Here is a 13,860-nt window from a genome sequence, read left to right on the forward strand (position 1 = left end):
ATCCACTGCTTCTTGCACACCCCCTACTGGGGATGTGCCCACAACCAAGGCCCATGCCCTTGGCCAGAATCGAACCTGGGGCCCTTCAGCCCACAGGCCATTGCTCTATCCACTGAGCCACACCGGTCAGGACTGAGGATGAGGCATTTACCGACAGGGACCAATCCCCCAGCGTTACCTTGCCTCTGGGCCTGCTTTCCTTCTCTGCCCCGAAGTGGGCGCCTCTCAGCGGTGGCACCTCGGACGGCTCTGGGACCACGCTGCTCGGGGTCCTCGGAGGTGGAGCCACCGGGCTCCGCGTCGATCCCTCGGCTGGAAGGAAAGGAGCCGGACAGAGACAGCATGAAATACACGGCGGGGATTAGACCGTCAGGGCAGGACGGAGGGCATAAACCATTTCCCGTCGCTCTCCCGCTTGGGGGCAGGGGCAGAGCAGAGGGGAAGCCTGCAACTCCAATTATGAAATATAAATTCACCCGCACGTACAGGGGCCGGCCCGCCAGCAGACACTAACCGCGAGTGTCCCCTTTCCGTGAGAAACGCCACGGGGGCCCGGAGAAGCAGGGGGGATTAAGGGCATCTTTCTGCCTGCGGGCTAATTTATGGCTCGAGATTATGCAGGGAGCGGGGAAAGGGAAAACGGGCATTTTGGGGTTTCTCTGCAAAAGCTAAAATGCAGGGAACTGGCTGCACACGCTCGATGCTGAAGAGGAAGAAGGCCAAGAACTGCGGGGAGCAGAATCTCAAGTGGCTGGGAGGTTTTGGATAGAAGCTTCTGGAAGCTCTGGCTTCCGCATCTTCCAAATGGACAACCTGCGGTCGATGGCTGACAGGGGGCCCGAGCTCCCTCTTTGTGGGAGTGAGGTCACAGTCCCTTTTCTGAGGCTCCACGCTCTTCTTCTCCCTGGGAGTGTGGGCCCTGGGAGTGTGGGCCCTGGGAGTGTGGGCCCTGGAAAGTTCTTTCTAGCGTGAGTGGTGCATGGAGACCGTGGGGGCATCGTCAAGATGCACCCACGCTCAGCCTCGCCCTCCGAGGTGGCGAGCAAGCCTGCGTGGGGCCTGGGTGTCTGCATTCATGGAAAATGGAAAGTCCAATCAGGAATGCCCATGGGAAAAGGCCTAGCCACCGGTGAGGGGGGTGCCATGGGCCGTGAGGAGCATGCCACGTGAACCAACTTCAGCCAACAAGACGTAGAGGCAAGCGGCAGGGAAGGTTCTGGAAAAGCATTTATTTTCATGGTCCAAAAGGCCCCAGCTGGTCTGGCTCAGTGGATGGAGCGTCGGCCGGTAGACTGAAGGGTCCTGGGTTTGATTCTGGTCAAGGGCATGTGCCTGGGTTAGGGGCTTGATCCCCAGAGTGGGAGGTGTGCAGGAGGCATTTGATGATTCTCTCTCACCATTGACGTTTCTCTCTCAGGAAGGAAGGAAGGAAGGAAGGAAAGAAGGAAGGAAGGAAGAAAGAAAGAGGCAAGGATGCCACCCCCCCTCTTTCCTTGAGCCTTGAACATGGGCATGATGACGGAAGCGGAAGCATCCATGTAGCCCCTCATTCAGCAAATGTTCACTGAGCACGTGCTCTGTATGAGGTCCACTTGCAAAGCGCTGGGATGTCCCTGTGAGCGAGACCAAGCACCTGCCCTCACAGAGCAGCCCTCGGAGCAGAAGACGGACACGGCACTCAGGCAGCCCGCAGAGAGGCCGACCAGGATCCTCCCCGTGGAGGGAAACCAAGGCAGGGGCGGGGGGACCGGGAGGATCATTGCACAAGAAGTGGTCTGCTGTCAGGGAGCCCACAAACCAGCGTTTCTGGACTTCTCGTTACGTCAGACAAATAAACGGGTTTAGTTCCCGTCACGGTTAATCGGGTTTCCTATTACTCACGGATGAATACGTCCCGGAGACAGTGTGGTGGGGGTGCAAAGAGACTAATAAGCCATCTGATTATTCCAGCCCTGCTCTCCAGCGCCATGGGCTCCTAACAGTGTCTGGGCTGCTTTCTGGAAGTTTTCTATGTTAATACAAGCTATAAAAGTGTAAGCTATATGTACAAGCACTCTCTCTCTTCACACACACACACACACACACACACACACACATAATTAAGACAGTATAGCTTGGTGGCTGGGAGTCTGAAGGGAGACAGCCTATATAGCATGGTGTAAACTAAGTGGCCAGATGATGATGATCTCTGAACCCATAATAATCTGGCCACTCAGTGAATATCCTATAGAATAAAAGGCTAATATGCAAATTGTCCCCTTGACCAGGAAATTGACCAGCAGGCAGGCCAGCCAACCGCCCGTGTCCCCTCCCCCTGACCAGGCTGGCTGGACCCCACCCATGCTTGAATTCATGCACTGGGCCTCTAATCCTTCAAAACACATGTGTCAAACACAAGGCCCGCGGGCCAAATCCGTCCCGCCAGGCCTTGCAATGTGGCCCGCACCGCGCTGTCATCACTGCACTCCGCTGCGTTTCCATCACAATGACAGTTTATGACTGTTCAGTAAACCATTCGGCCCGCGATTTAGGCTGGATATTAGATTTTGGCCCCTTCTGTGATTGAGTTCGACACCCCTACTTCAAAATGAAGAGCTAATGTGCTAATTAAACTGAACAACAGAATGACCTTCCGGATGCAGCTGGGGCTATGAGGGCCAAGGCAGCAGCCCGAGTGGCTGTGAGGCCTTACTCTTGCACGAATTTCATGCATCAGGCCTGAAATATATATATATATTGAGTGGCCAGATTATTATGTGTTCAGAGATCATAATAATCTGGCCACTCGGTGTATAGTGGTTCCACCACTTACTGGCCATGTTATCTTGAAGAAGTTTCTTCGTTTCTATGTTTCCATCAGTAAAAGGGGGATAATAAGCCTTCCAGGCAGGCCACGTCTGATGTCCCTTACTTTATAATATACATTTTATTGATTTTTTTTTTTTTTTTACAGAGAGGAAGGGAGAGGGATAGTTAGAAGCATCGATGAGAGAGAAACATCGATCAACTGCCTCTTGCACACCCCCTACTGGGGATGATGTGCCCACAACCAAGTTACATGCCCCTGACCGGAATGAAACCGGGACCCTTCAGTCTGCAGGCTGATGCTCTATCCACTGAGCCACACCGGTTTCGGCACACGTTGGGTTTTTATAATAATCAGAGAAGGAGGCGAGGCATGCCAGGTGAGGGAGACATAGCATAGGCAAAGAAAGCCATGGGGGCAGGGCTGGAGAGGTTTGGGGGTCACAATATGAGGATAGATGAGACGAAATGGACGGGATGGGACCAGAGAAGATGATGGGGCAGACCGAGAAGGATGTCGAGTGCCACTGAGTCTCTGAAGAGCAGCCCTGGGTTCTGGCAAGGCCATGCTGATGAGAGGCAACGTCTTCTAGAATGCTAACCCTTGCACTCACGCTCTCCACTTCTTCCCTGCCCCACCCACCCGGGGTGCCGTTCTTTCCGGAAGAATCCAGGCGGCGTTGCTGAGTTTGGGGGAGAAATACAGAGAGGTAGGTCTCCGGCGATGGGCAGGCTGAGGATGTGTGTCTGTCTGGAGGGTGAGTGTGTTAGCACAGATAAGAGTTAGGATTTGCTGGTTGCTGCAGCAGATGGGCCCTGGCTACCATCAGGGAATCCTGGCTTCCAGTAGCTATGTCTCCTTTGATAAGCATCATATTCCTGAGAGAGAGAGAGAGAGAGAGAGAGAGAGAGAGAGAGAGAGAGAGAGAGAGAGAGAGAGAGAATATCTGATTGGTCCGCTTTTGGCCCAGTATCTCTGTGGCTGGACCAATCAGCTGTGGAGACAGAAAGGTGGGCGTGACAGCCCAAACTTGGGCGCTGAGGGTGAGAGTAATGGTTGTGAGACAAGTAGCACCCCCTCCATCCAAAACGGGGGGTCAGAGAATAAATCAGGGCAATCCCCAGGAATGAAGCCAAGCCGTCCTCATTGGGCAGTTAGAGCTACCCCGGGCCCTAAGAAATTTGGACTTCATAATTTACGAAGGCAGCGGGAGCCAGCAAATCCATTCGGCGCACGTGAAATATTTCAGGCGAGGCACCAGGGACCTGGAGCAGGTCCTGGGGGAAGATGGATTTACATCGGGCAATAAAAATCCCAACTCCAGTCACCTTTGCACCGAGGTCTGGATTTTGTCTGGATCTTAAAGCTTTTATAAGTGTTTAAGAGCATGAACTCTGTAAGGGTTGAAATTTCTCTTGCCTTCTCTCCTCCAGGGATTAGACTGCCAGAACGAAATTTTTTTTTGGGGGTGGGGTGGGTGGGTTACGTGCTACCTTTTATTCTCCCAGTCCTGGAACGCTTTGCCTGGAGGATGTTTTATCGCTGTCTCTGGGTGGACTTGGCCTCGTGACTTCTTAGGCAATAGACCTAACCTTGCTGAGCCCCAGCATCCTCCCCTGTAAATGGTGTCCTACAAACCTCTGAGGACTGCTGCCCGCGAATGCCCGCTCCAGAATGTGTTTTAAGGCACCCAGTAAAGTAACAAAGGAGCAGATGCAATTATTTTGTGATCTTGCTGCAGTTTCGTTTTGGAGGTAGTCAACCGTTGCTTTGGGTTTCTCTGCTCTTGCCTCTCCGAGCCTCGGTTTCCTCACCTATATAATTTATATAATCAATAAAATACATATATATTTTATTGATTATATAAATAAATAATCACCTCCTACTGGGGATGTGCCCGCAATCAAGGTACATGCCCTTGACCGGAATCGAACCTGGGACCTTTCAGTCCGCAGGTCAATGAGCTATCCACTGAGCCAAACCGGTTAGGGCTGTAGTCACTTTTTATTAATCGGAAAATTGAATATAGCAGAACACCTATATTCCCCAGCAAAGACTACTCTATAGAAATATTGTCTTCATTTGCTACTGAGCCCATCAGCAGTCACATTACAACCTCAGGATGCTGTTACCACTATAATACCTGCGGCCCATGCCCACTTGACCACACTGAGAATTAGGGTGGGCCCTGTGGCGAGGGAGAGCTGAAAGCAAGCTCTCTGATTGCACGCTGCTGTTATATGCATGCCTGCACACGCATGCTTCTGGCTAGATGGCGCTTCCCCGCGTTTTAAGTAAATACTCCACGATTTACATAATGGAAGTGAATTTTCACGGTGCCGGGAAATGTAAACGCGAGCCTGTGATGTCAATGAGGACAATTTGTACCCTCAGGAGAAGCAGCCTCAGGGTTCAAGGGGGCGATCTACATTCAAGGGGGGCTTCTGAGCCTCGTGGGAGCGGTGTGGTTTCAGCCACACCATCGGCCCTTCTATGAAGGGGGGACTCACCAAGGCGGGGTGCCGGAGGTCAGATGGGGTCACACGGAGACAGGCTAGAGAACTGCAGTGCCAAACCCGAGTTTTTATTCTGTTTAAAACAGAAGGGAGCCGAAACCGGTGTGGCTCAGTGGATAGAGCGTCGGCCTGCCGACAGAAGGGTCCCAGGTTCGATTCCGGTCAAGGGCATGTACCTTGGTTGCGGGCACATCCCCAGTAGGAGGTGTGCAGGAGGCAGCTGGTGGATGTTTCTCTCTCACTGATGTTTCTAATTCTCTATCTCTCTCCCTTCCTCTCTGTAAAAGATCAATAAAATATGTTCCTTGTAAAAAAATAAATAAAATGGAAGGGAATTCTCAAACCTGTTCTGATGGCGCGCATTCCCATGTTGTGCCCACGAAAGCCGCCGCTGATGGAGCTGTGCAGCTTCGCGTGGGTGTTCCACTCAGCACGCCTCCTGGCACCCCGGCCCCCGCCCCCAACGAGGCATGTTCGCCATTCCTGTGTTAGGCCCCGGGCGGGGCCCACGGGGGAAGAGTTGAGGTGAGCATGCCCCCAGGTTGGCCTTCAGAAAGTCTGAAGTCACGCGGGACAGACAGACGGACGGACGGACATGATGAATGCCAGCACAAGGCCAAGTCTCATCTCGGGAGAAATCCTGTGGCGGACAGATTGTACCGGCGGTCAGCACCGGAAGTTTCTTTCAGCGGAGACGTCAAGGTGGAGAGGGCACGGGGGGCAGGGGCAGGTGCAGGGAAGAGCATCCCCGGGAGGAGGGAGGGAACAATGGAGTTTGAGATGCGGAACGCGCACAGTTTGGGCGTAAATCCAGGATACACGAGATACATCATGGCGAGAAGTTTATAGAGTGTTTTCTTCGGCTGCTGTTGCTACTGTGAGGGCTGTTAGTGGTCCCAACAGCCAGGCACACGTTTAGCAACGGCTAGGATGACACGCCTACACGGTATGTTCTTGGGCCATGGAAGGGACGGGTTCTGGCCTTCCTTCTTGTTCTGTCTCCTCCCTCCGCCCTCTCCCTCCATGACTCCCCTGACAAATGGAATTCGCTGGGCAGCTCCCAACTTCCCAGTCAGCGCGGTGTCCAGCAGGTGAACGGTCCTTCCGCGAAGAGGACTGACTCTCTCACCTGTGCAGTTTAACGCATTTATTTCTTGACCTTTCTCAGGGGGACTTAAACAAGATTTCTTCCCAAATAACACTGGGCTTTCTACAAGAAGGGCCTGCTTTAAAAAAAAAAAAAATCACTGGATCTCGTAGCCTGTGATCATTACATGTATGATATTATTACATCGCAACAGGCGCTTCCCATGAAAATCGCCTGGCACGTAGTAGGCGCTTTAAAACACACACGCACACACGAGTGAATGAATGAAAATAGATGCTACGTGTAGCATCTGTTTTATCTGCTCCCTTGGGACCTCCAGTCTCACCACTGTTCTCCCTCGGAGCTGCTCGAGGCCAGGGACTGATGGCCAAAACCATGTCTGGCGCACAGTAGGAGCGCAGGAAACCTCGATCATAGTGAGGCCGAGCACTAGGGCCCCTGGAACTCATGCCCCCTCCCTCAGCCTGTGAGAAGGTGGAAGAAGCTGCCAGGAAAAGGTGCCGCCAACAGCACACAATTTGCAGCTGAGAACGGCTGAGTGCTTGGGACAGGGGCCTGTCTGACCTGGCCCGGCGCTGGGCGGAGACAGGCCGGCAGGTGAGGACGCTCTGGGTGCTGCCGCAGGAAGGCCAGCCCCGGCTGGGGGGCCTGAGGCCCAGTCCCGGGAGGGAGGGAGGGCCGGAACAGAGGTTGAACCTCAGCTTTGCCCCCGGCTGCGTCTCAGGGAGGGCACCTCGCTGTGAAGGAGGCCCCGGGTTCAGACCCGAGCCGCAGCCAGAATCTCTTCCTGAATAAAACGCTCTGGGCTCCAGGATAGCGGGAGCTAAGCTGACCTGCCTCTGCCAGCGTGTTTGCCTGGAGCACACTATTAGGTGCTTTGTCTCCTTTAAAATAAAACTAAGAGCTGGGCTTTCCCCCATTCTCTCTCGCTCTGCGCCTGCCCTGCATTGCGGACCGCAGACACCGGCCAGGAGCAGGGCCCTCCCGGGAAGAGCCCGATGGACCTCGATGAGGTCTCTCTGATGGGGACCCCAGAGGAAGGCAGCCGCTGTGATCTGGAAGGCGCTGTCTGTGATGATGATCGAGGTGTTACCCCCAGGACGGGGCTGAGGCTGCAGGGGGACAGCCTGCTACGAGAGCTCCCCGCCCTTGGCAGCGACATCTCTCATGGAGGAGAGATTGTGTCCAGATCATTTATTTATAAGGAAAATAGGGCCCATCGTGGCATCGTCATGCACCCCGTGAATCCGCTCTCCCGTCTGTCTTTCCCCCGGGGATCGAGCCCATTGCTGTGGGAGGATGAGACAGAGACGTTTTCTTACCTCTTGGCGTTTCAGGGTTTTAAAACGAAGAAGGAAAAACACACACACACACACACACACACACACACACACACACACGAGCGCGCGCTGGTGCCCTGGGCAGGCTCCAGCCATAGCCACGGCCTCCGTAAGTGGTGCAAGGTTGTTATAATTTTTCTCCTGTGAACTCAGGGCCTCGCCCACGAGGCTCCACTTGCAAACAGCACACTGTGGGCCAGATCCGTCCTCCTGATTCAAGACTAACCCAGGAGGCCTGTCGCGTTTAAGTCTGCGTGAACGCGGGAACTCAGAGAGATACACGCGTGTGAGCCGCCTGCGGCTTCGCTTCCTGCCCAGATCCACAGACCCGAGACCCCACTCTATAGTGGTTGAATGAATGAATGAATGAATGAATGAGTGAGTGGCGAGAGGAACTCCAAGAGCCCTTTGAAACCTGCCTTGCGCTCTTTGGCTGACGAGGGCCCCCAGAAGCATTTCTGGGGTGAAGGCCAAACCCCTTTGTCCCCCTCTGAACTGGCATTGGCCTCGCTGGTTGTCCCCCGCTAACGAGGGGACACAGCCTGAGGGACCAGGTCTCCTCCTGGCTAATTCTTTGGTGGCCGCTCTGGCCTCCCGGTGCAGACTCTCCAGGCGATGGCTGGTGTTTTACATCTCGCCACTGTTGTCCTTATCAACGTCCCAGGGCACGAAGCCACGGCTCACCGGGCGAGCCCTCTCAAGGTCAGCTTGACGGCAAACACCAACTTAATTGAGCCGGAATAATAATTTCCTTTCCCCCTCTGTGCCTGATGTGCAGGTGACAATACTTAAAATATCGACATGCCTTAATACTTTTAAATTCGGTTGTTTGCTGATCAGCGGCAGCTACTTAAATGGACCAATCTCTCCTGCCCAGCTGGAGATCAAGGGATCAGCACTTAATTTCATTCCCCGAATAAAGAATTTTTTTTTTCTCTATCCACATGGAAATATCAGAACATGAAAGGTTAAATCAATATGGAGTTTTACATTGCTTAAAGGGCATTTGCATCAAAGCAGCCCTGAATGCAATTCACTTGTTTAATGAATTTTTTATGCTTATTTAATGAATTTCACAAAGGTTTGGTGTTTTTCATAAAATGGATAAGGACTTCCAGTTTTATGAAATAATAAAAAATGGAACCGAAGTTATGAAATGAGCAATCTCATTAGCCAGGCATGATATATTCATATGAAAATGTACATGTCGCTGTATTATTGCCTGTGCGCCATCCCTCGAACAGTGGCTTGTTATAATAGCACGGCAAATATTCCTCTAGTTAAGATATCAAGAAGTGACAGAAGGAAATTGCATTTTTCTCCCCATTTCTAATAATGACATAATTAATGCTCATTTAAAATAATTACCTGGGCATTGTTTCCCAAGAGTGCCGAGGCCTAACTCAACAGGAAATGCATCCCAAGATGCTTTTCTTTCTTTCTTTTTTTTTTTTTGAGCCTCAATAACTCAAATGAGTTCCCGTGCTTTTTAATTTGTTGTGGGTTGATGGAAGAGCAATCCCTTGCCTTTCCATGTTAATGTCATGGCGTACAAACAAAAGAGACCAGACTAAAATTTATCACATGCCAAAAAAGAAAAAAATATATCCGTGTTCTGATGTCGAGAGAGATAGATAGATGACAGAGAGAAACATGTATTCATTCTCCCTTCTTGGCTTCTTTTTTTTGGGGGGAGGGGGGTTTACATTTCTTTGGATCTTGGGCTTCTCTTTGGGTGTCCAGACTTCGGCGAACTGGTCAGGAACTGTACTATAGACTCATCTTAAAAAAAAAAAAAAAAAATTAAAAAAAAAATATATATATACACACACACACACACACACACACATATATATATATATATATATATATATATATATATATATATATATATATAAAATTGATTTTTACAGAGAGGAAGGGAGAGAGAGAGTTAGAAACATCCATGAGAGAGAAACATCGATCAGCTGCCTCCTGCACACCTCCTACTGGGGATGTGCCCGCAACCAAGGTACATGCCTTTGACCGGAATCGAACCTGGGACCCTTCAGTCCGCAGGCCAACACTCTATCCACTTAGCCAAACCGGTTAGGGCTGTTGACTCATCTTGGATGTTCAGAAGTCGGAACGTGTCCTGGTGAACCATTTAGGCTCTGAACCACAGCTCTAGGCCTTACAACTGTTCGACCCCAGGCAAGTTACTAGTCCTTGAAGGCTTAACCTCTCGGAGCCTCAGCTGAAACCATGGAGAATCCTTGGCCGGCAGGACTGTGGGTGAGATGGAGAAAGTGCATGAGGGAGAGGGCTGAGCACCGTGTCTGGCGCTGGGGAGACACCCATCATGTCGGCTGTCACCACGGAGGCTGCAGGTGAGGAGCTGAGCCTGGGATTGGCTGCGGGCTCTGCCGTGGAGCCTGAACCACAGCCATGAATCAGGGTGATGCCTGGGCCTCGCCAGGGAAACCCGAAACGGCTTCTTCTCACTCTTTCCCCGTTCAAGAGGACAGGCGGCGGCACGATTCCTCTGACGTTTGAGGCTGATTGTCCTCTCAGCACCATTAATAATACAGGGCGGCCCTAATTGGTGTGGCTCAATGGATAGAGCGTCGGCCTACGCACTCAAGGGTCCCTGGTTTGATTCCGGTCAAGGGCATGTACCTTGGTCGCAGACACAACCCCGGTGGGAGGTGTGCAGGAGGCAGCTGATCGATGTTGCTCTCTCATCGATATTTCTAACTCTCTGTCCCTCTCCCTTCCTCTCTGTAAAAAATCAATAAGATACATATTTAAAATAATAATAATAATAATAATAATAATAATACAGGGCGACCCCCATCCGATCTGCTCCTCTGGCTTCACAGGGGGACCCTCGCAGCTGGGCACGGCGAGAGTATGTCGGGGCACCACCTGGGTGCTGGGCCCTGCGAGGGAGGCCGAGCTCCCTGCTCTCAGGGCGTCTGCAGGGCTGATAAGGCAACGAGAAACAGCCGGCTGCAGTGTGATGGGCGATCCCAGTCCTTGTGTCTGTCCGGCACTTTGTCATTTTTGAAGACCTACCAGGGAGCCCATATTGGACCGGCAGATCCCTTAGGGCTCCTTCGACAGCAGGTGAGATGATGCCCTTGGACACAGAGAGGCACGTACTGTGAGGCTGTGGTTAGCAAACTGGGCCCTGCGGTTAGCACGGAGGCTCGGCACCAGCTGGGCCCAGTTCCAGCGGCGCTGCCTCCTGCGAGCACTTAGCCTCTCTGGGGGTTGGTTTCCTCATCTTCCAAATGGAGGGGATGGAAAGGGCCACCGCGTCTGCTGGCCTGTGAGACCCATGGCCCCGTCTTTCCTCCACCCCTCCCAGACTATGGCACCCCATGAGCCCATAATCCAGGTGGAAATGAGAGGAAGAGAACGCAATGGGTGGTGCTGCCCCCTAGTGGTGGAGGCTGGTAATTCAAAACTTCACAGCAAAGGTGAAAGTGGTAGCAGTGGCTGTTGGTAAATGTTTACTTTGATTGATTATAGAATTGGAGTTATTTCTTCTACTTTCCAGATTCACTCACACACACACACACACACACACACACACACACAGTTTTTAATGCTGTCATTTTATACTCTTGAAAAAATTGTTACTGAATACCCAGAAATTATGACTTTCTACTCAGTTCCAATATATATAAATATAGTCTACTGTGTTTATAATAATAAAATAATAAATGCTAAAATTACAAAATAATATTTCCCCCTATGAAACCACATTAAAGTCACCTTTTAACACAGACAGTAAAAAGACTCGATTACTTCCCCTTCTTCCAAATTTTACTCTAACATGCGGGTGAATCTTAGCATGTTTTGTTAGTAACAACAAACCCGGAAAAAAACGTCTTCGGACTCAGAGCTTCACCCACGATCAGAGCGCCTGCCTCTCACCTGCAGGTTTGCATGTCCCCCCTGAAGTCCCCAGGGTGCTGGGTCCGGGCGCACACGGGACCCGCCTGGGGACTTAGGCCTACAGCTCTGGCCAGGTGGGGACTCACCCCTGGGGGAGGTGAGCAATGAAACCCTCCCCTGTAATTCCGATCGGTGCCCTTGAGAGAAACCGTGGCTCGCAAGCAATAGATACAAAACCCAGGAGGAATGTGGCGGGATTCTGAACAAGAACGATGAGGGATAAAGATAACCTCTCCATATCCTGCCGGGTTTAAAACCTGCCTCCACCTGCGTCTTTGTACTCATCATGGCAGCCCCTCAAGGCGACCTCATTTTGTGTCACCTGGGGAGACGCTTAGATTCACAGGTAAACTCACCTGTCCGCCCGGCATCTCCACCTTAGACACCGGGCCTCCTGGGCTCTGGCCCATACCTCGGAGCCACCCTTGTCATCTCTCTGACTCCTCCTCCCCCACCCCCACCCCCCGACCCCCGCACATCCTCTGCCTGTATTTGAAGATTGCAGAAAAGCACAATACCCCTCCAGCACCCTCCCCGCTGCCCCCAAATTGTCTTCTCTCTAAAGATTTTCTTTTTTTTTTTCTTTTTAAATGAAATTGAGATCCTACTGGGCTCACTGCTGTGCAATCTGCCTCGGTCGCCGAGTCCGCGGTGAAAATGTTCCCATGGGGTGGACCGTTTCTTCAATGTGATTTCTAATGGCTGAGTGGAACACTGGTGTTGCGGATATGCGATGATTTATGTAGCCAATCTCGTATTGTTTGAATATTTAGTTTGTTTCCAAATTTTCTGCGTTATAAACACTTCTTGCTATCCGTATCCTCGCCCGTAACTGGCAGCTCGTATTTCTGATTATGTGTTAGGATGCATATGTGCAAATGAAATTGGTAGGAATAAAGTTTATGTGAACCAGCAGCTCATATTTCTGATTATGTTTTAGGATGCATATGTGCAAATGAAATTGTTGGGAATAAAGTTTATGTGCATTTTCCGGGCTTTTGAACTCAGGGAAGTGGATTAGCAATTTGGAAACTGACAATTTTTCCAGTATCTTCTCAAATATGGTGTTATCGTTATTATTTTATCCACTGAGCCAAACCGATTTCAGCATAAAATCCCAGCTATCATTTATCTGGTCTGTCGGGCACTACTAAATGCTGACAAATCTACAAAGTGAGGTATAATGATTAGGTATGTCTTACAAAGAAGGAAAACGAGCATGGTTAAATTCTTTGCCTAAAGTAACACCTGCATTTGAATCCAGGTTTGCCTGAATTTGCCCTCTTAACTCATCAAATATGCTGCCTTTTAGTAGCTAAAAATGTGTTATTTTTAAAAATTATGTTTCTTTGATGTAGATGGGAGGCAAACAATTTTCCATTGCTGAGAAACATTTGCAAGGCTCCTTTTGAGGGTGCCTCCTCACGCCTTTTGGCAATGTTTTGGTATAATGTTCACGTTTTTCTCATTTATTTGTAGGTGCTCTTTATATATTAAGGACATTAACGTTTCACATCTGTTACTCGGTGTTCTCTCAGTTTGTCACTTTTAAGAATTTCATGTAGGCTGCTTCTCTACTTATACATTAAAAAAAACTAAAGGTATACTTGAATGACCTTCAGAGCTTGTGAAACTTCAGCGTTGGGAACTTTCTTTCTTTCTTTTAAATATATTTTATTGATTTTTTTAAAAAAATATTTTATTGATTTAAAAATATATATATTTTATTGATTTTTTACAGAGAGGAAGTGAGAGGGATAGAGAGTTAGAAACATTGATGAGAGAGAAACATCCATCAGCTGCCTCTTGCACACCCCCTACTGGAGATGTGCCCGCAACCAAGGTACATGCCCTTGACAGGAATTGAACCCGGGACCTTTCAGTCCACAGGCCGACGCTCTATCCATTGAGCCAAACCGGTTTTTGCTTTTTTATTGATTTTTTACAGAGAGGAAAGGAGAGAGATAGAGAGCTGGAAACGTCGATGAGAGAGAAACATTGACCAGCTGCCTCTTGCACACCCCCTACTGGAGATGTGCCTGCAACCAAGGTACATGCCCTTGACCGGAATCAAACCTGGGACCTTTCAGTCCACAGACCGACGCTCTATCTACTGAGCCAAACTGGCTTCGGCTAGGAAGAACT

The sequence above is a fragment of the Pipistrellus kuhlii genome, unplaced genomic scaffold, assembly GCF_014108245.1.
Source record: "Pipistrellus kuhlii isolate mPipKuh1 unplaced genomic scaffold, mPipKuh1.p scaffold_m20_p_17, whole genome shotgun sequence".
NCBI classification, from domain to species: Eukaryota; Metazoa; Chordata; class Mammalia; order Chiroptera; family Vespertilionidae; genus Pipistrellus; species Pipistrellus kuhlii.